A 20,022-nucleotide genomic window follows, 5' to 3' on the forward strand; every position below is an offset into this window, starting at 1 on the left:
CCTTTTGTGTCTGACTTATTTCACTTAACATAATGTCCTCAAGGTTCATCCAAGTTGTCGCATCCTTCAGGACTTCATTCCTTCTTAGTGTTGAATAATATTCCATTGTATGTATATACCATATTTTGTTTATTCATTCATCTGTTGACGGACACTTGGTTTGTGTCCATCTTTTGGCAATTGTGAGTAATGCCACTAAGAAAACTGGTGTTCAAATGTCTGTTTGCACCCCCACTTTGAGATCTTCCAGGTGTATCTCGAAAAGTGGGACTGCTGGGTCATAAGGCAACACTACACTTAGCTTCCTGAGGAATTGTCAAACTGTCCTCTACAGGGTCTACACCATTTTACATTCCCGCCAGCAGTAAATAACTGTTCCAATTTCTCCACATCCTCTCCAACACTTGTGGTTTCCTGTTTGTTTAATAGCTGCCGTTCTAGTAGATGTGAGATGGTACCTCATTGTGGTTTTGATTTGCATTTCCCTGGCAGCTAGTGAAGCTGAGCATCTTTTCATATGCTTTTTAGCCATCTGCATTTCCTCTTTGGATAAATGTCTATGTCTTTTGCCTGTATTTTAATTAGGTTGTCTTTTTATTGTTGAGATGTAGAATTTCTTTATATATTCTAGATATAAAACCCTTTTCAGGTATGTGGTTTCCAAATATTTCCTCCCATTGAGTCAGTTGCTTTTTCACCCTTTTGACAGTCTTTTGAAGCACTGTACTATTTGACTTTGAGGAGTTTCTATTTATCTATTTTTTTTTTCCTTTCATTTCTTGTGCTTTGGGTGTAGTCTAAGAAACTAGCACCTATGACTAGATCTTGAAGAAGTTCCCTACCTTTTCTTCTGGGGGTTTTATGGTACTGGTTCTTATATTTAGGTCTTTGATCCATTCTGAGTTAATTTTTGAATAGGGTGTGAGATAAGGGGTCCTCTTTCATTCTTTTGTTTATGGATATCCAGTTCTCCCAACACCATTTATTGAAGAGACTGTTCTGTCCCAGTGAGTGGACTTGGGAACCTTATAAAAAATCAATTGACCATAGATCTGAGGGTCTACTTCTGAACTCTCAATTCGATTCCATTGATCAATATGTTTATATTTATGCCAGTACCATGCTGTTTTGACCACTGTGGCTTTATAATGTACTTTAAGGTCAGGTAGTGTGATACCTCCCACTTCATCCTTCTTTTTCAACATGTTTTTGGCTATTCAAGGCCCCTTACCCTTCCAAATAAAACTGATAATTATCTTTTCCAGTTCTGTAGAGTAGGCTGCTGGAATTTTGATTGATACTGCATTGAATCTGTAGATCAATTTGGGCACGATTGATATCTTAACGGCATTTAGCCTTCCAATCCACATACTTGGAATGTCTTACCATTTATTCAGGTCTTCTTTGATTTCTTTAAACAATGTTTTGTAGTCTTCTGTGTACAAGTTCTTTAAATCCTTGGTTAAGCTTATTTCTATATATTTGGATAGCTCATTATTAGTGTACTGAAACACCATTGATTTTTGCATGTTAATATTGTATCCCACCACTCTGCAGAACTCACTTATTAGCTGAAGTAGCTTTGTTGTTTTTTTCCAGATTTTCTAAACGTGGGATCATATCATCTACAAATAGTGAGTTTTACTTCTTCCTTTCCAATTTGGATGCCTTTTATTTCTTTTACTTGCCTAATTGCTCTAGCTAGAACCTCTAGTACAATGTTGAACAGCAGTGGTGACAGTAGCATCCTTGTCTTGTTCCCAATCTTACAGGGAAAGCTTTCAGTCTCTCACCATTGAGTATGATGTTAGCTGTAGGTTTTTCATACATGCCCTTAATCATGTTAAGGAAGTTTCCTTTGATTCCTACCTTTTGAAGTGTTTTTTTTATCATGAAAGGATGCTGAATTTTGTCAAAGGCCTTTTCTGCATCAATCAAGATGATCATATGGTTTTTCTCTTTTAATTTGTTAATAGGGTGTACTGCATTAATTGATTTTTCTGTGTGGAACCCTTGCATATCTGCAATAAAACCCACTTCTTCATAGTGTATAATTCTTTTAATGTGCTATTGGATTCTATCTGCAAGCATTTTGTTGAGTATCTTTGCATCTATATTCATTTGGAAGAGTTTGAGCAGGAATGGTATTAATCCTGCTTGGAATGCTTGGTAAAATTTACCTGGAAGCCATCCGGTCCTGGGATTTTCTTTTTTGGTAGGTTTTTGATGACTGATTCAATTTCTTTACTTTAAACCTAGATATGAATAAAATGTATATGGATGTATCAAAGTGCTCATACAGATATTTTTTCTTAGTGTAGTTATTAGAAAAAAATTTTCTTGACTTTCCTTTCCCTCCTCTTTTTCTCTTCACATCATTCAATTCAATAGGTCTCCTCTCATATTTTTCCCTTACCTATATAACCCTAAACAGACTTTTAAATTAATATAGGTATATTGTAGTTATTTTAATCAAGACTGCATGTAAACTATACCAGATAAAATAGTCATATTTGATACATAAAATTAAAACTTTGTTTTCAAAAGATAGCATAAACAAAAGGCTTCTTATATATTGACAAACAAAACCGAACAAAAGACATGACCCAATAGAAAAACGGAGAAATGACTCGAATGCAAAAATATTTAGAATAGCAAATCCAAATGCACAGGGAATAGATGAAAATGTTACAGTCTACAAGCAATTAGGGAAATACAAATTGTACTGGCATCATTGAGGTAACACTTTATTCCCATCAGACTGGCAAAAATTGAAAAGAACTACATTGCTTGTGGGAATGTGAGGGAACATGTTCTCTTTTTTAAAATGCAATTTTATTGAAATTATTCGCATACCATACAATCATCCAAAGTGTACAATTGTTCACAGTATCATCATACAGCTATTGAAGTTCACGTTTGTATTTGCTGTGAAAAGGGAGTCCTGGTTCATTTTTTTCTGTATGGAAAAAATTTTTTTCAGCTCTATTTATTTGGAACTGCAGGTCCACATATTTGCAAAAAATTACTATGTAACATCCCATTTCCAAATATATGCAGGTCTGTTTTTGGGCTCTATTCCATTCCATTGGTCTGAATATCTTCCCCTGACCCAATACTATTATGTCTTAATTTCTATGATCTTACAGGAATTATGTATACTTCTCATTCTTCTTCTTTAGAAGTTTCTTGGCTATTTTTGGTTCTTTGGGTTCCCTTTCCATATACATTTTAGATTATGGTCCACTAAAAACCCTTTTGGGATTTTTTTTTTTTAACTGGAGCTACATTAAACCTACACATTAATTTGGGAAGAATCAACATTTTTATGATATTGAGCCTTCCTTCTGTGAACAGATGCTCTCTCTCCATTTATGCAGGTATCATTTAACGTCTTTCAATAAAGGTTTTTGGCATACATGTCTTGCAAATCTTGATAAATTTACATCTAGTTCCTTTATCCTTTTCATTGCTGCTGTAATTTTTCTATAATAGCAAATTATTAAACAGTTGCTTATTATTGGTGTAGAGAACTTCAACTGACTTTCGTATACTGATGTCATATCTAGTCATGCTGCCAAATTCCCCTTGCCAAGTTTCTGGTAATTCGTCTAACTGTTCTTTTGGTTTCCTGTGCAGACAGACATATTGTTTGCGAACCGTAACAGTGTTACCACCTCCCTTTTCTCCTGTACCTCCCGGCTGTGGCTAGGGGCAGCACAGAAGTGAGCAGAAGTGCTGACAGTGGCCATCCTTGTCTCACTCCTGATTTTAGGGAAGATACCCTTGATATTTCCCTAATTAGAATGATGCTCTTATAGTTTTTTTTAATAGATACCCTTTCTCAAGTTAAGGAAACTCCCTTCTATTTCTACTTTGCTAAGAGTATTTTGTCATGGTTTTCCTTTTCAGCATCTACTTTTTAGATGACCTTTCTCCTTTAATATGCTAATATAAAAGTAATTAATTAAGGCTTAATTAATTAATGTGTGCCAAGTACTCTTCTAAGCTCTTTATGTATTTCATTTTGGCCTCAGGACAATCCCACGAGGAAGAGAGTATTCCTATTTCACAGGTGAGGAAAAGAATGCAGGAAGAGGTTAAGGACTCACAGCTATTGCATGGCAGAACCAGGGCAACCCCAGAAGGCCCAGCTCTAGAATCTGTGCATTTTAACTCCTGTGCTATGCTCTCTCTGAAAAGGACATCTAGAGATTTCCTAATCTTAGCATATCCTCACATTCCTAGGATGAACACAACTTGGTCCTAGTGTTTTAAGACTTGAATTCAATTTGCTAGTACTTCATCAAGCACTTTCACATCTCTAGTCACGAATAACACTGGCTTCTTTCCCATACTGTCCTTGTTTAATTTTGTTATCCAAGTTATATAAACCTCACAGACTGCGTTAGGGAGTATTCTTTCTTTTTCTAGTCTTTAGGAGAGTATGAGAAGGGTCAGAATGACTTGTTCCTTAAAAGTTTCATACTAGTCACTGTAAAATCATCTCAACCTGGTATTTTCTTCATGAGAAGATTTTTAATCACAGCTTCACACTTTCTTTAATCATTAAAAGACTATTTAGCCTCTCTATTTTCTTCGGTTTCGGTAAGTTGTACTTAATTTCATCTTAATTTCACCCATTTTAAATTTCTACTTTGAAGTATCTGTTATAATGTACATAAAATGCTGGTACAATGATATGTGTATAAAGATTATAAATAGCAGACTACATGTATTTTGGAGATGTTTTTTTGAAAACATTTTTACTCTTTGGGGGTACTTATTATCAAAAAAGCCTTAAGACCATGACTCTACCTGATTGATTGGGTTTCATAACCCAGTCTGGCAGTACACACAATTCAAATTTAGGCTTTGGGGGTCACCACGTGCGTGAACCTCACCCCAAACTTTGTCCCAGACTGAGAACAGCTGCGCCACGATTGCACGGCTCTGCATTCCTTGGACATTGGCCAGTTTGGGGGCCCAGAGCCAACCCAACGCCACAGAGCCCCACTCACAGTGGCGGGCATCTCCTTGGACAGCAGGTAGTTGGCTAGAGGCGGCACGCAGGTCAGACACTGGATGGTTGAGTTCAGGAAGCAGGTGTTTCCGAGGATGGGGGTCCCGCTGCGACCGCGTAAACAGGCTCCCACTTCAAGGACAACCGGTCCACGGGAAAGAGCACTTTCTCTGGGGCTGGGACACCACCGCTGCTGCTTTCATATCTATGCTCGTTGCCCTGTCTCCGGATCTGTGCTCCCCCGGCACTCCTGTGGCGACTGGCTCCCTGTTCTGGGGTTCAGCAACACATATTTGCTCTAGTAGGAGAAACCCTTGCTGGCTGGCTCAAACTAGATCTGTAAGAGAACCTTCTCGTCAGAGGAGACCAGAAGCTTCCCCAGCCCCCCATCATCAGCAGAATCCTCGCGGCCGGGTTTCAGAGTTTCCTTCAGCGTCACCGGGACAGGTAAAAGTGGGCCAGCTGCCTCTACAGCCTCGACTCAGGTTATCAAAGAAGCGACCGAGTTCAGACCGGGCAGGTGCTGCGATAGGCAGGCGAACGCATTCAGGGGCCCTTCACCCAGTTAAAACACCAAGTTGCCAAGAGTTTTGTGATGAACATGTGTGCAAATCCGGGCCCCTAGGAATCCTGACGTGCCGCTGGCGTCCCCGTCAGCCCGCGCTGCGCGCATGCGCCATCCGGGCCTCCGGCGCCTCACGCACGTGTCCCAGCGATGCTTAAAGGCCTCTCGCCCTGCTGCGCGCGCAGCGCCCGCAGCCAGAGACCAGCATGAGATCAGGATGTTCTTTTAATCGTCATTGTGAGACGTGCGAAGAGTCTTTTTTGAAAGCAATGTGGTAAGAGACATTCACCTAGCACTTTCCCCCCTGAATATCTGCCTCATGGAAATGAAAGCAAATATCCAAGGATAATTTATCACTGCATTGTTTGTGGTGACCCAGAACTGGAAGCAAACTGAATGTGCATGAAAGTGGGGTGGGGTGTGGAATGGTTGAAAAAAGTATGAATATTTACCATAGAATATTATGGGGCCATTAAAATAAATGAATTAGAAATTTATCAGATGACTTGGAGGAATTTCCATCGGGAACTCTTGAGTGAGAAATGTGAGAAAAAAAAAAAACAACATCAAAGTGTGCATAATGCTTTCATTTTTGTAGAAGAGAAAACCCCACGTGTTTTGAACCATACAAGTTTTATTCTCTTGTGTCTTCATTTGTGCCTTTTCCTTGTCCAATTTAGTTTCTACCTCCATTGCTTCAGAAAAACTGCTCATGCCAGACACCCATTATCTCAAAGTTGCCAAACGTAATAGTCACTTTTCAGTTCTCATCTTATTACACTTCCTAACAGCATATGACAGAATTGATCTGATCCTACCAATTGACTTTTTTTTTTTTTTTTTTTTTTTGTAGCTTTGGTGATACCAGGTGCTTCTGGTTTCCTGCATCCGTCTTTAGTTGCTCCTTCTCAGTTTTCATAGAGTGTGGGGTCTTCACCCCAGTGTTTGGGGAGAACATGGCCACTGTATAAACCCTTGGACTATGTACTTAGCATTGTTACCTAAATGACTTAAGGATTTTGGGATGCTGTGATGGAATTAAGTATTCTGTGTGTGGGAAAAACGTGTCTTTTTGGGAGTCCAGAGGGTAGACTGGGTTTGATTGAATTGTGTACCCTAGTTTCAACGTAATTTCAGTCATGGTCTACATTCTAGTGTGTTTGGACCCATTGTAAATAGGATCCCTTCAAGATGTTACTTCAGTTAAGGTGTTGCCTAACTAAATCACATTCGGCTTTAATGTCGATTACTGGAGTCCTTTGTAAGTTGAGTGTAAGTCAGATGGAGAAAGAAGCCACAGGGAGCCTTCAGAAGCCAGAAGTCAATGGAACCTGGAGGAGAAAAGAGAGGACATTGCTATGTGCACAATCACGTGATGGAAAAGCCAAGAGACTCCAAAGTTTGCCTGTCAGCCAGAAAATTCCTACCCTGGGAGGAAGCAACCCCTTAGTCTCTGAAACTGTCAGCCAATAAATTCCTTTGTTAAGCCAAAACAAACAAACAAACAAACAAACAACAAAAAAACAAATGTGCAGCTTAAAGGACAATAACAATGTGAATATCCTTGTAACCACCACAAAGGCGAAGAAATAGAATATAAGCATACCTCAGATGTCCTCTCTGTGTTCTTCCAAGTTGCATCTGTTAGGTACCCCAGGAAAGGCCATGTTCTTTTAATCCAGTCTTGTGGATGTGGACTTATTGTGGGTGAAACCTTCTGATTAGATTATTTCCATGGAGGTGTGACCCCACCCATTCAGGGTGGGTCTTACTTAGATCACTGGAGCCCTTAAGAGAGCTGAGAGCCGACACAGACCCAGACGCTTGGAAGTGCAGACAAAAGGACATTTGGTGATGCTAAGCTAAGAAATGAAGCCCAGGGAGAGGCGGGGCAAGATGGCAGACTGGTGAGCTGTATGTTTTAGTTACTCCTCCAGGAAAGGAGGTAAAAAGCCAGGAACTGCGTGGACTGGACACCACAGAGCAATCTGACTTTGGGCATACTTCATACAACACTCATGAAAACGTCGAACTGCTGAGATCAGCGAAATCTGTAAGTTTTTGCGGCCAGGGGACCCGCGCCCATCCCTGCCAGGCTCAGTCCTGTGGGAGGAGGGGCTGTCAGCTCCGGGAAGGAGAAGGGAGAACTGCAGTGGCAGCCCTTATCGGAAACTCATTCTGCTGATCCAAACTCCAACCATAGATAGACGGAGACCAGACACCAGAGAATCTGAGAGCAGCCAGCCCAGCAGAGAGGAGACAGGCATAGAAAAAAAACAACACGAAAAACTCCAAAATAAAAGCGGAGGATTTTTGGAGTTCTGGTGAGTGTGGAAGGGGGAAGGGCAGAGCTCAGGCCCGAGCTCGGGCCCTGAGGCGCATATGCAAATCCCGAAGAAAAGCTGATCTCTCTGCCCTGTGGACCTTTCCTTAATGGCCCTGGTTGCTTTGTCTCTTAGCATTTCAATAACCCATTAGATCTCTGAGGAGGGCCCTTTTTTTTTTTTTTTTTAATCCTTTTTTCTTTTTCTAAAACAATTACTCTAAGAAGCCCAATACAGAAAGCTTCAAAGACCTGCAATTTGGGCAGGTCAAGTCAAGAGCAGAACTAGGAGAGCTCTGAGACAAAATGCAATAATCCAGTGGCTGAGAAAATTCACTAAACACCACAACTTCCCAAGAAAAGGGGGGTGTCTGCTCACAGCCATCATCCTGGTGGACAGGAAACACTCCTGCCCATCGCCAGCCCCATAGCCCAGAACTACCCCAGACAACCCATTGTGACGGAAGTGCTTCAGATAACAGGCACACACCACAAAACTGGGCGTGGACATCAGCCTTCCCTGCAACCTCAGCTGATTGTCCCAGAGTTGGGAAGGTAGAGCAGTGTGAATTAACAAAGCCCCATTCAGCCATCATTTCAGCAGACTGGGAGCCTCCCTACACAGCCCAGCAGCCCAGAACTGCCCTGGGGGGACGGCACTCACCTGTGACATAGCACAGTCATCCCTCAACAGAGGACCAGGGGGTGCACGGCCTGGAAGAGGGGCCCACTTGCAAGTCTCAGGAGCCATACGCCAATACCAAGGACTTGTGGGTCAGTGACAGAAACAAACTGTGGCAGTACTGAACTGAAGGATTAGACTATTGCAGCAGCCTCAAAACTCTAGGATCACCAGGGAGATTTGATTGTTAGAGCCACCCCCCCCCTGACTGCCCAGAAACACGCCCCATATACAGGGCAGGCAACACCAACTACACACGCAAGCTTGGTACACCAATTGGACCCCACAAGACTCACTCCCCCACTCACCAAAAAGGCTAAGCAGGGGAGAACTGGCTTGTGGAGAACAGGTGGCTCGTGGACGCCACCTGCTGGTTAGTTAGAGAAAGTGTACTCCACGAAGCTGTAGATCTGATAAATTAGAGATAAGGACTTCAATTGGTCTACAAATCCTAAAAGAACCCTATCAAGTTCAGCAAATGCCACGAGGCCAAAAACAACAGAAAATTATAAAGCATATGAAAACCAGACGATGTGGATAACCCAAGCCCAAGCACCCAAATCAAAAGACCAGAAGAGACACAGCACCTAGAGCAGCTACTCAAAGAACTAAAGATGAACAATGAGACCATAGTACAGGAGACAAAGGAAATCAAGAAGACCCTAGAAGAGCATAAAGAAGACATTGCAAGACTAAATAAAAAAATGGATGATCTTATGGAAATTAAAGAAACTGTTGACCAAATTAAAAAGATACTGGACACTCATAGTACAAGACTAGAGGAAGTTGAACAACGAATCAGTGACCTCGAAGATGACAGAATGGAAAATGAAAGCATAAAAGAAAGAATGGGGAAAAAAATTGAAAAAATCGAAATGGACGTCAGGGATATGATAGATAATATGAAACGTCCAAATATAAGACTCATTGGTGTCCCAGAAGGGGAAGAAAAGGGTAAAGGCCTAGGAAGAGTATTCAAAGAAATTGTTGGGGAAAACTTCCCAAATCTTCTAAACAACATAAATACACAAATCATAAATGCTCAGCGAACCCCAAATAGAATAAATCCAAATAAACCCACTCCGAGACATATACTGATCACACTGTCAAACACAGAAGAGAAGGAGCAAGTTCTGAAAGCAGCAAGAGAAAAGCAATTCACCACATACAAAGGAAACAGCATAAGACTAAGTAGTGACTACTCAGCAACCACCATGGAGGCGAGAAGGCAGTGGCACGATATATTTAAAATTCTGAGTGAGAAAAATTTCCAGCCAAGAATACTTTATCCAGCAAAGCTCTCCTTCAAATTTGAGGGAGAGCTTAAATTTTTCACAGACAAACAAATGCTGAGAGAATATGCTAACAAGAGACCTGCCCTACTGGAGATACTCAAGGGAGCCCTACAGACAGAGAAACAAAGACAGGACAGAGAGACTTGGAGAAAGGTTCAGTACTAAAGAGATTCGGTATGGATACAATAAAGGATATTAATAGACAGAGGGGAAAAATATGACAAACATAAACCAAAGAAAAAGATGGCTGATTCAAGAAATGCCTTCACGGTTATAACGTTGAATGTAAATGGATTAAACTCCCCAATTAAAAGATATAGATTCGCAGAATGGATCAAAAAAAATGAACCATCAATATGTTGCATACAAGAGACTCATCTTAGACACAGGGACACAAAGAAACTGAAAGTGAAAGGATGGAAAAAAATATTTCATGCAAGCTACAGCCAAAAGAAAGAAGGTGTAGCAATATTAATCTCAGATAAAATAGACATCAAATGCAGGGATGTTTTGAGAGACAAAGAAGGCCACTACATACTAATAAAAGGGGCAATTCAGCAAGAAGAAATAACAATCGTAAATGTCTATGCACCCAATCAAGGTGCCACAAAATACATGAGAGAAACACTGGCAAAACTAAAGGAAGCAATTGATGTTTCCACAATAATTGTGGGAGACTTCAACACATCACTCTCTCCTATAGATAGATCAACCAGACAGAAGACCAATAAGGAAATTGAAAACCTAAACAATCTGATAAATGAATTAGATTTAACAGACATCTACAGGACATTACATCCCAAATCACCAGGATACACATACTTCTCTAGTGCTCACGGAACTTTCTCCAGAATAGATCATATGCTGGGACATAAAACAAGCCTCAATAAATTTAAAAAGATTGAAATTATTCAAAGCACATTCTCTGACCACAATGGAATACAATTAGAAGTCAATAACCATCAGAGACTTAGAAAATTCACAAATACCTGGAGGTTAAACATCACACTCCTAAACAATCAGTGGGTTAAAGAAGAAATAGCAAGAGAAATTGCTAAGTATATAGAGACGAATGAAAATGAGAACACAACATACCAAAACCTATGGGATGCAGCAAAAGCAGTGCTAAGGGGGAAATTTATAGCACTAAACGCATATATTAGAAAGGAAGAAAGAGCCAAAATCAAAGAACTAATGGATCAACTGAAGAAGTTAGAAAATGAACAGCAAACCAATCCTAAACCAAGTAGAAGAAAAGAAATAACAAGGATTAAAGCAGAAATAAATGACATAGAGAACAAAAAAACAATAGAGAGGATAAATATCACCAAAAGTTGGTTCTTTGAGAAGATCAACAAGATTGACAAGCCCCTAGCTAGACTGACAAAATGAAAAAGAGAGAAGACCCATATAAACAAAATAATGAATGAAAAAGGTGACATAACTGCAGATCCTGAAGAAATTAAAAAAAATTATAAGAGGATACTATGAACAACTGTATGGCAACAAACTGGATAATGTAGAGGAAATGGACAATTTCCTGGAAACATATGAACAACCTAGACTGACCAGAGAAGAAATAGAAGACCTCAACCAACCCATCACAAGCAAAGAGATCCAATCAGTCATCAAAAATCTTCCCACAAATAAATGCCCAGGGCCAGATGGCTTCACAGGGGAATTCTACCAAACTTTCCAGAAAGAACTGACACCAATCTTACTCAAACTCTTTCAAAACATTGAAGAAAATGGAACACTACCTAACTCATTTTATGAAGCTAACATCAATCTAATACCAAAACCAGGCAAAGATGCTACAAAAAAGGAAAACTACTGGCCAATCTCCCTAATGAATAGAGATGCAAAAATCCTCAACAAAATACTTGCAAATCGAATCCAAAGACACATTAAAAAATTCATACACCATGACCAAGTGGGGTTTATTCCAAGCATGCAAGGATGGTTCAACATAAGAAAATCAATCAATGTATTACAACACATTAACAAGTCAAAAGGGAAAAATCAATTGATCATCTCAATAGATGCTGAAAAAGCATTTGACAAAATCCAACATCCGTTTTTGATAAAAACACATCAAAAGGTAGGAATTGAAGGAAACTTCCTCAACATGATAAAGAGCGTATATGAAAAACCCACAGCCAGCATAGTACTCAATGGTGAGAGACTGAAAGCCTTCCCTCTAAGATCAGGAACAAGACAAGGATGCCCGCTGTCACCACTGTTATTCAACATTGTGCTGGAAGTGCTAGCCAGGGCAATCCGGCAAGACAAAGAAATAAAAGGCATCCAAATTGGAAAAGAAGAAGTAAAACTGTCATTGTTTGCAGATGATATGATCTTATATCTAGAAAACCCTGAGAAATCGACGATACAGCTACTAGAGCTAATAAACAAATTTAGCAAAGTAGCGGGATACAAGGTTAATGCACATAAGTCAGTAATGTTTCTATATGCTAGAAATGAACAAACTGAAGAGACACTCAAGAAAAAGATACCATTTTCAATAGCAACTAAAAAAATCAAGTACCTAGGAATAAACTTAACCAAAGATGTAAAAGACCTATACAAAGAAAACTACATAACTCTACTAAAAGAAATAGAAGGGGACCTTAAAAGATGGAAAAATATTCCATGTTCATGGATAGGAAGACTAAATGTCATTAAGATGTCAATTCTACCCAAACTCATCTACAGATTCAATGCAATCCCAATCAAAATTCTAACAACCTACTTTGCAGACTTGGAAAAGCTAGTTATCAAATTTTTTTGGAAAGGGAAGATGCCTCGAATTGCTAAAGACACTCTAAAAAAGAAAAACGAAGTGGGAGGACTTACACTCCCTGACTTTGAAGCTTATTATAAAGCCACAGTTGCCAAAACAGCATGGTACTGGCACAAAGATAGACATATAGATCAATGGAATCGAATTGAGAATTCGGAGATAGACCCTCAGATCTATGGCCGACTGATCTTTGATAAGGCCCCCAAAGTCACTGAACTGAGTCATAATGGTCTTTTCAACAAATGGGGCTGGGAGAGTTGGATATCCATATCCAAAAGAATGAAAGAGGACCCCTACCTCACCCCCTACACAAAAATTAACTCAAAATGGACCAAAGATCTCAATATAAAAGAAAGTACCATAAAACTCCTAGAAGATAATGTAGGAAAACATCTTCAAGACCTGGTATTAGGCGGCCACTTCCTAGACTTTACACCCAAAGCACAAGCAACAAAAGAGAAAATAGATAAATGGGAACTCCTCAAGCTTAGAAGTTTCTGCACCTCAAAGGAATTTCTCAAAAAGGTAAAGAGGCAGCCAACTCAATGGGAAAAAATTTTTGGAAACCATGTATCTGACAAAAGACTGATATCTTGCATATACAAAGAAATCCTACAACTCAATGACAATAGTACAGTCGGCCCAATTATAAAATTGGCAAAAGATATGAAAAGACAGTTCTCTGAAGAGGAAATACAAATGGCCAAGAAACACATGAAAAAATGTTCAGCTTCACTAGCTATTAGAGAGATGCAAATTAAGACCACAATGAGATACCATCTAACACCGGTTAGAATGGCTGCCATTAAACAAACAGGAAACTACAAATGCTAATGCTGGAGGGGATGTGGAGAAATTGCAACTCTTATTCATTGTTGGTGGGACTGTATAATGGTTCAGCCCCTCTGGAAGTCAGTCTGGCAGTTCCTTAGAAAACTAGATATAGAGTTACCATTCGATCCAGCGATTGCACTTCTCGGTATATACCCGGAAGGTTGGAAAGCAGTGACACGAACAGATATCTGCATGCCAATGTTCATAGCAGCATTATTCACAATTGCCAAGAGATGGAAACAACCCAAATGTCCTTCAACAGATGAGTGGATAAATAAAATGTGGTATATACACACGGTGGAATACTACGTGGCAGTAAGAAGGAACGATCTCGTGAAACATATGACAACATGGATGAACGTTGAAGACATAATGCTGAGTGAAATAAGCCAGGCACAAAAAGAGAAATATTATATGCTACCACTAATGTGAACTTTGAAAAATGTAAAACAAATGGTTTATAATGTAGAATGTAGGGGAACTAGCAATAGAGAGCAATTAAGGAAGGGGAAACAATAATCCAAGAAGAACAGATAAGCTATTTAACGTTCTGGGGATGCCCAGGAATGACTATGGTCTGTTAATTTCTGATGGATATAGTAGGAGCAAGTTCACAGAAATGTTGCTATATTAGGTAATTTTCTTGGGGTAAAGTAGGAACATGTTGGAAGTTAAGCAGTTATCTTAGGTTAGTTGTCTTTTTCTTACTCCCTTGTTATGGTCTCTTTGAAATGTTCTTTTATTGTATGTTTGTTTTCCTTTTAACTTTTTTTTGTACAGTTGATTTAAAAAAGAAGGGAAAGTTAAAAAAAAAAAAAAAAGAAAAACGACAAACAAGGAAAAAAAAAAAAAAAAAAGATGTAGTGCCCCCTTGAGGAGCCTGTGGAGAATGCAGGGGTATTCGCCTACCCCACCTCCATGGTTGCTAACATGACCACAGACATAGGGGACTGGTGGTTTGATGGGTTGAACCCTCTACCATAAGTTTTACCCTTGGGAAGACGGTTGCTGCAAAGGAGAGGCTAGGCCTCCCTGTATATGTGCCTAAGAGTCTCCTCCTGAATGCCTCTTTGTTGCTCAGATGTGGCCCTCTCTCTCTGGCTAAGCCAACTTGAAAGTTGAAATCACTGCCCTCCCCCCTACGTGGGATCAGACACCCAGGGAAATGAATCTCCCTGGCAACGTGGAATATGACTCCCTGGGAGGAATGTAGACCCGGCATCGTGGGATGGAGAACATCTTCTTGACCAAAAGGGGGATGTGAAAGGAAATGAAATAAGCTTCAGTGGCAGAGAGATTCCAAAACGAGCCGAGAGATCACTCTGGTGGGCACTCTTACGCACACTTTAGACAACCCTTTTTAGGTTCTAAAGAATTGGGGTAGCTGGTCGTGGATACCTGAAACTATCAAACTACAACCCAGAACCCATGAATCTTGAAGACAGTTGTATAAAAATGTAGCTTATGAGGGGTGACAGTGGGATTGGGAATGCCATAAGGACCAAACTCCACTTTGTCTAGTTTATGGATGGATGTGTAGAAAAGTAGGGGAAGCAAACAAACAGACAAAGGTACCTAGTGTTCTTTTTTACTTCAATTGCTCTTTTTCACTCTAATTATCATTCTTGTTATTTTTGTGTGTGTGCTAATGAAGGTGTCAGGGATTGATTTAGGTGATGAATGTACAACTATGTAATGGTACTGTAAACAATCGAAAGTACAATTTGTTTTGTATGACTGCGTGGTATGTGAATATATCTCAATAAAATGATGATAAAAAAAAAAAAAAAAGAAGGGAAAGTTAAAAAAAAAAAAAAAAAAACAAGGAAACAAAAAAGATGTAGTGCCCCCTTGAGGAGCCTGTGGAGAATGCAGGGGTATTCGCCTACCCCACCTCCATGGTTGCTAACATGACCACAGACATAGGGGACTGGTGGTTTGATGGGTTGGGCCCTCTACCACAGGTTTTACCCTTGGGAAGACGGTTGCTGCAAAGGAGAGGCTAGGCCTCCCTATGGTTGTGCCTAAGAGCCTCCTCCCGAATGCCTCTTTGTTGCTCAGATGTGGCCCTGTCTCTCTAGCTAAGCCAACTTGAAAGGTGAAATCACTGCCCTCCCCCCTACGTGGGATCAGACACCCAGGGGAGTGAATCTCCCTGGCAACGTGGAATATGACTCCCGGGGAGGAATGTAGACCTGGCATCGTGGGACGGAGAACATCTTCTTGACCAAAAGGGGGATGTGAAAGGAAATGAAATAAGCTTCAGTGGCAGAGAGAATCCAAAAGGAGCCAAGAGGTCACTCTGGTGGGCACTCTTACGCACACTTTAGACAACCCTTTTTAGGTTCTAAACAATTGGGGTAGCTGGTGGTGGATACCTGAAACTATGAAACTACAACCCAGAACCCATGAATCTCGAAGACAGTTGTATAAAAATGTAGCTTATGAGGGGTGACAAGGGGATTGGGAAAGCCATAAGGACCACACTCCACTTTGTCTAGTTTATGGATGGATGAGTAGAAAAATAGGGGAAGGAAACAAACAGACAAAGGTACCCAGTGTTCTTTTTTACTTCAATTGCTCTTTTTCACTCTAATTATTATTCTTGTTATTCTTGTGTGTGTGCTAATGAAGGTGTCAGGGATTGATTTGGGTGATGAATGTACAACTATGTAATGGTACTGTAAACAATCAAAAGTACGATTTGTTTTGTATGACTGCGTGGTATATGAATATATCTCAATAAAATGAAGATTAAAAAAAAAAAGAAAAAAAAAAAAGACATAATGCTGAGCAAAATAAGCCAGGCACAAAAAGAGAGATATTGTATGTTACCACTAATGAGAATTCTGTGAAAAATGTACAATGTTTTATACTGTAGAATGTAGGGGACCTAGAGATACCAATTAGTGGAGGGGGAATGATAATCTAATAAGAACAGATAAACTATGGAGGGTAATCTCAAGGTTATGGGAATGCTCAGGAATGATTATGGTTTGTAAACTTTCTTGGATATAGTAAGATCATGTTGGAAGCAATAGAGTTATTTTAGGTTTTTTTTTTTCTCTTATTCCTTTGTTTTCTTAGGGGTTGTTAATTTTCTTGGGGTATGGTAGGAACATGTTGGAAGCAATGTAGTTATTTTAGATTGTTTTTCTTACTCCTCTGTTTGGACATGGTTTATTAATTTTCTTGGGGTATGGTAGGAACATATTGGAAGCAAAGTAGTTATTTTAGGTTATTTGTTTTCCTTAATCCATTGCTTTGTTTGAAATGTGGGGTTTTTTTGGTTGGTGTTTGCCTGTTTGTTTTTAATTTTTTGATAAACAAAGTTAAAAAATTGAAAAAAATCAGTAGAAAAATGGGAGTAAAAACTAAATGATAAATAGGGTGGGATGGGGGGATGGTTTGGGTATTCTCTTTTCACTTTTATTTTTTATTCTTATTCTGATTCTTTCTGATGTAAGGAAAATGTTCAGAAATAGATTGTGGTGATGAACGCATAACTATATGATCATACTGTGAACAGTTGATTGTATACCATGGATGACTGTATGGTTTGTGAATATATTTCAATAAAACTGAATTAAAAAAAAAAAAAAAAAAAAAAAAGAAGGGAAAGTTAAAAAAAAAAAAAAAAAATAAAAAAAAGAAAAAAAAAAAGGTATGTAGTGCCCCCTTGAGGAGCCTGTGGAGAATGCAAGGGTATTCACCTACCCCACCTCCATGGTTGCTAACATGACCACAGACATAGGGGACTGGTGGTTTGATGGGTTGAGCCCTCTACCACAGGTTTTACCCTTGGGAAGACGGTTGCTGCAAAGGAGAGGCTAGGCCTCCCTATGGTTGTGCCTAAGAGCCTCCTCCCGAATGCCTCTTTGTTGCTCAGATGTGGCCCTGTCTCTCTAGCTAAGCCAACTTGAAAGGTGAAATCACTGCCCTCCCCCCTACGTGGGATCAGACACCCAGGGGAGTGAATCTCCCTGGCAATGTGGAATACGACTCCCGGGGAGGAATGTAGACCTGGCATCGTGGGACGGAGAACATCTTCTTGACCAAAAGGGGGATGTGAAAGGAAATGGAATAAGCTTCAGTGGCAGAGAGATTCCAAAAGGAGCCGAGAGGTCACTCTGGTGGGCACTCTTATGCACAATTTAGACAACCCTTTTAGGTTCTAAAGAATTGGGGTAGCTGGTGGTGGATACCTGAAACTATCAAACTACAACCCAGAACCCATGAATCTCGAAGACAGTTGTATAAAAATGTAGCTTATGAGGGGTGACAAGGGGATTGGGAAAGCCATAAGGACCACACTCCACTTTGTCTAGTTTATGGATGGATGAGTAGAAAAATAGGGGAAGGAAACAAACAGACAAAGGTACCCAGTGTTCTTTTTTACTTTAATTGCTCTTTTTCACTCTAATTATTATTATTGTTATTTTTGTGTGTTTGCTAATGAAGGTGTCAGTGATTGATTTGGGTGATGAATGTACCACTATGTAATGGTACTGTAAACAATCGAAAGTATGATTTGTTTTGTATGACTGCGTGGTATGTGAATATATCTCAATAAAATGAAGATTAAAAAAAAAAAAAGAAAAAGAAATGAAGCCCAGAATTTGCCCTGGAGAATCTAAGAGAGGACTCCCAGATGCTTAGAGAGATTTGCCCCAGGAGAACCAAACATAGAGCTGAGAGAAGCTAAGAGAGACAGAAGCCCAGAGGCATTTTGGAGGAAGCCATTTTGAAATTCAATCTGAGAGCAAAGGACCTGCAGACATCAGCCATGTGTCTTTCTAGCTGACAGAGGTGCTCCAGACACCATTGGCTTTTCTTCAGTGAAGGTATCCTCTTGTTGATGCCTTAGTTTAGACACTTTTATGACCTTGGAACTGTAAATTTGTAACCTAATAAATCCCCTTTATAAAAGCCAATCCATTTCTGGTACTTTGCATTTGGGCAGTGTTAGCAAACCAGAACACATCCCTCACCCTCTCCCAGAGGTCAAAACTATCTGAATTTTGTTTGAATAACTTTTTTCCTTTCCTTTTCTATTGATAAATTGAACAGCCTGGATGATTCTCAAATAATTATTTATAATTATAAATATAATTATGCTAAATGAAAGAAGCTGTATTCTTCTACTCACATATAATTCTAAAAATGCAAACTAATCTATAGTGATAGATATCAGATCAGTGGTTGCCTGGAAGTGGAGGAGGGAAGGGGAAGAAGGAAGCAATTACAATGGAGCATGAGTAAACTTTTGGTGATGGTTTCCCTAATGTATACTGTGTTAGTTTCCTGGGCTGCTTAAAGCAATTACCATGAAATGGCTTGGCTTGAACAATTGGAATTTATTAGCTTACAGTTTTGAGGCCAAGAAAATGTCCAATTCAAGGCATCATCAAGGTGATGCTTCTTGTTTCCTTGGCTTTCTCTTTCTTTGTCTGAATTTCATTCTCTTTTAAAGATCCTAGTAAGAGGATTAAGACCCTTTCAGACTGAGGTGAGTCATACCTTAACTGAAGTAGCTTCATCAAAATGTCCTACTTACAATGGGTTCACACCCACAAGCATGGACTAACTTTAAGAACGTGTTTTTCTGGGGTACATACATATACTTATGTCAAAACTTAACAATTTTTATACTTTAAATATGTACAGTTTAATTTATTCAATTATACCTCAGTAAAGCTGTTAAAAATTTTTAATATTAGAAGAAAATACTCATAAACTTTGAGTGAAGAAGACCTTCTTAGCAGGAAATCAATCAAGAAGCCCTAAAGGCCCTTCAGAAGCAGTAAGAATATACTACTATAAAAGAGAACCATAAGCAAAATTCAAAGACAAACATATGGCTAGGAGAAAATATGTATCTCAGACAAGGGCTTATTTTCCAGTATGTAACAAGGACTTTTACAGTCAATAAGAAAAGACAAATAACCTGATAGAAAGATAGCTGAAGGCGATGAATAAGTGAGTCACAGAAGAAATATATAAAATATGTACTATGTACTTCTAAATTTATATGTTTATAGGAAATAAACATATAAATAGCTTGTCAGTATCACTATTGTTTTCACCTTTTTATTCTTTGCTTTCAGAATAAGCAAAAGTTTTTTAAAAAAGGATATATCCAGTTTTGATGAAGGTAGGAAAAATAGGAAATGTATATGGAGTTTGTATAATTTCTCTGGAGGGCCGTTTGGTGGTATTTGTCAACATTTAAAAGGTATGTGAGTTTGACCCAGGACTTTCATATCTAGGAAACTATTTATAAATATTCATCAATGTCACAGATATATGACCAAAAATGTTCATTACAGCATTGTTTATAAAAGTGTGAAATAGTAAATAACCTAAATGTACAACCATGGAGGATATTTCTATAAATTATGGTACATATATACTATGAGATTATAGGAAGCTGATAAAAATGGTTAAGTATATCTATAGCTGCTGATATGAAAAGATGTCCTTGAAATACTATTAGG

The 20,022-nt window shown here is 39.2% G+C and overlaps 1 pseudogene; it reads right to left on the reverse strand.

Annotated features, from left to right (window-relative positions):
* Positions 1–4,868: 4,868 nt before the first annotated feature.
* LOC119542946 lies at positions 4,869–5,696 on the reverse strand (annotated as a pseudogene).
* Positions 5,697–20,022: the final 14,326 nt, after the last annotated feature.

This window comes from Choloepus didactylus, chromosome 8 (assembly GCF_015220235.1).
Source record: "Choloepus didactylus isolate mChoDid1 chromosome 8, mChoDid1.pri, whole genome shotgun sequence".
NCBI lineage: Eukaryota > Metazoa > Chordata > Mammalia > Pilosa > Megalonychidae > Choloepus > Choloepus didactylus.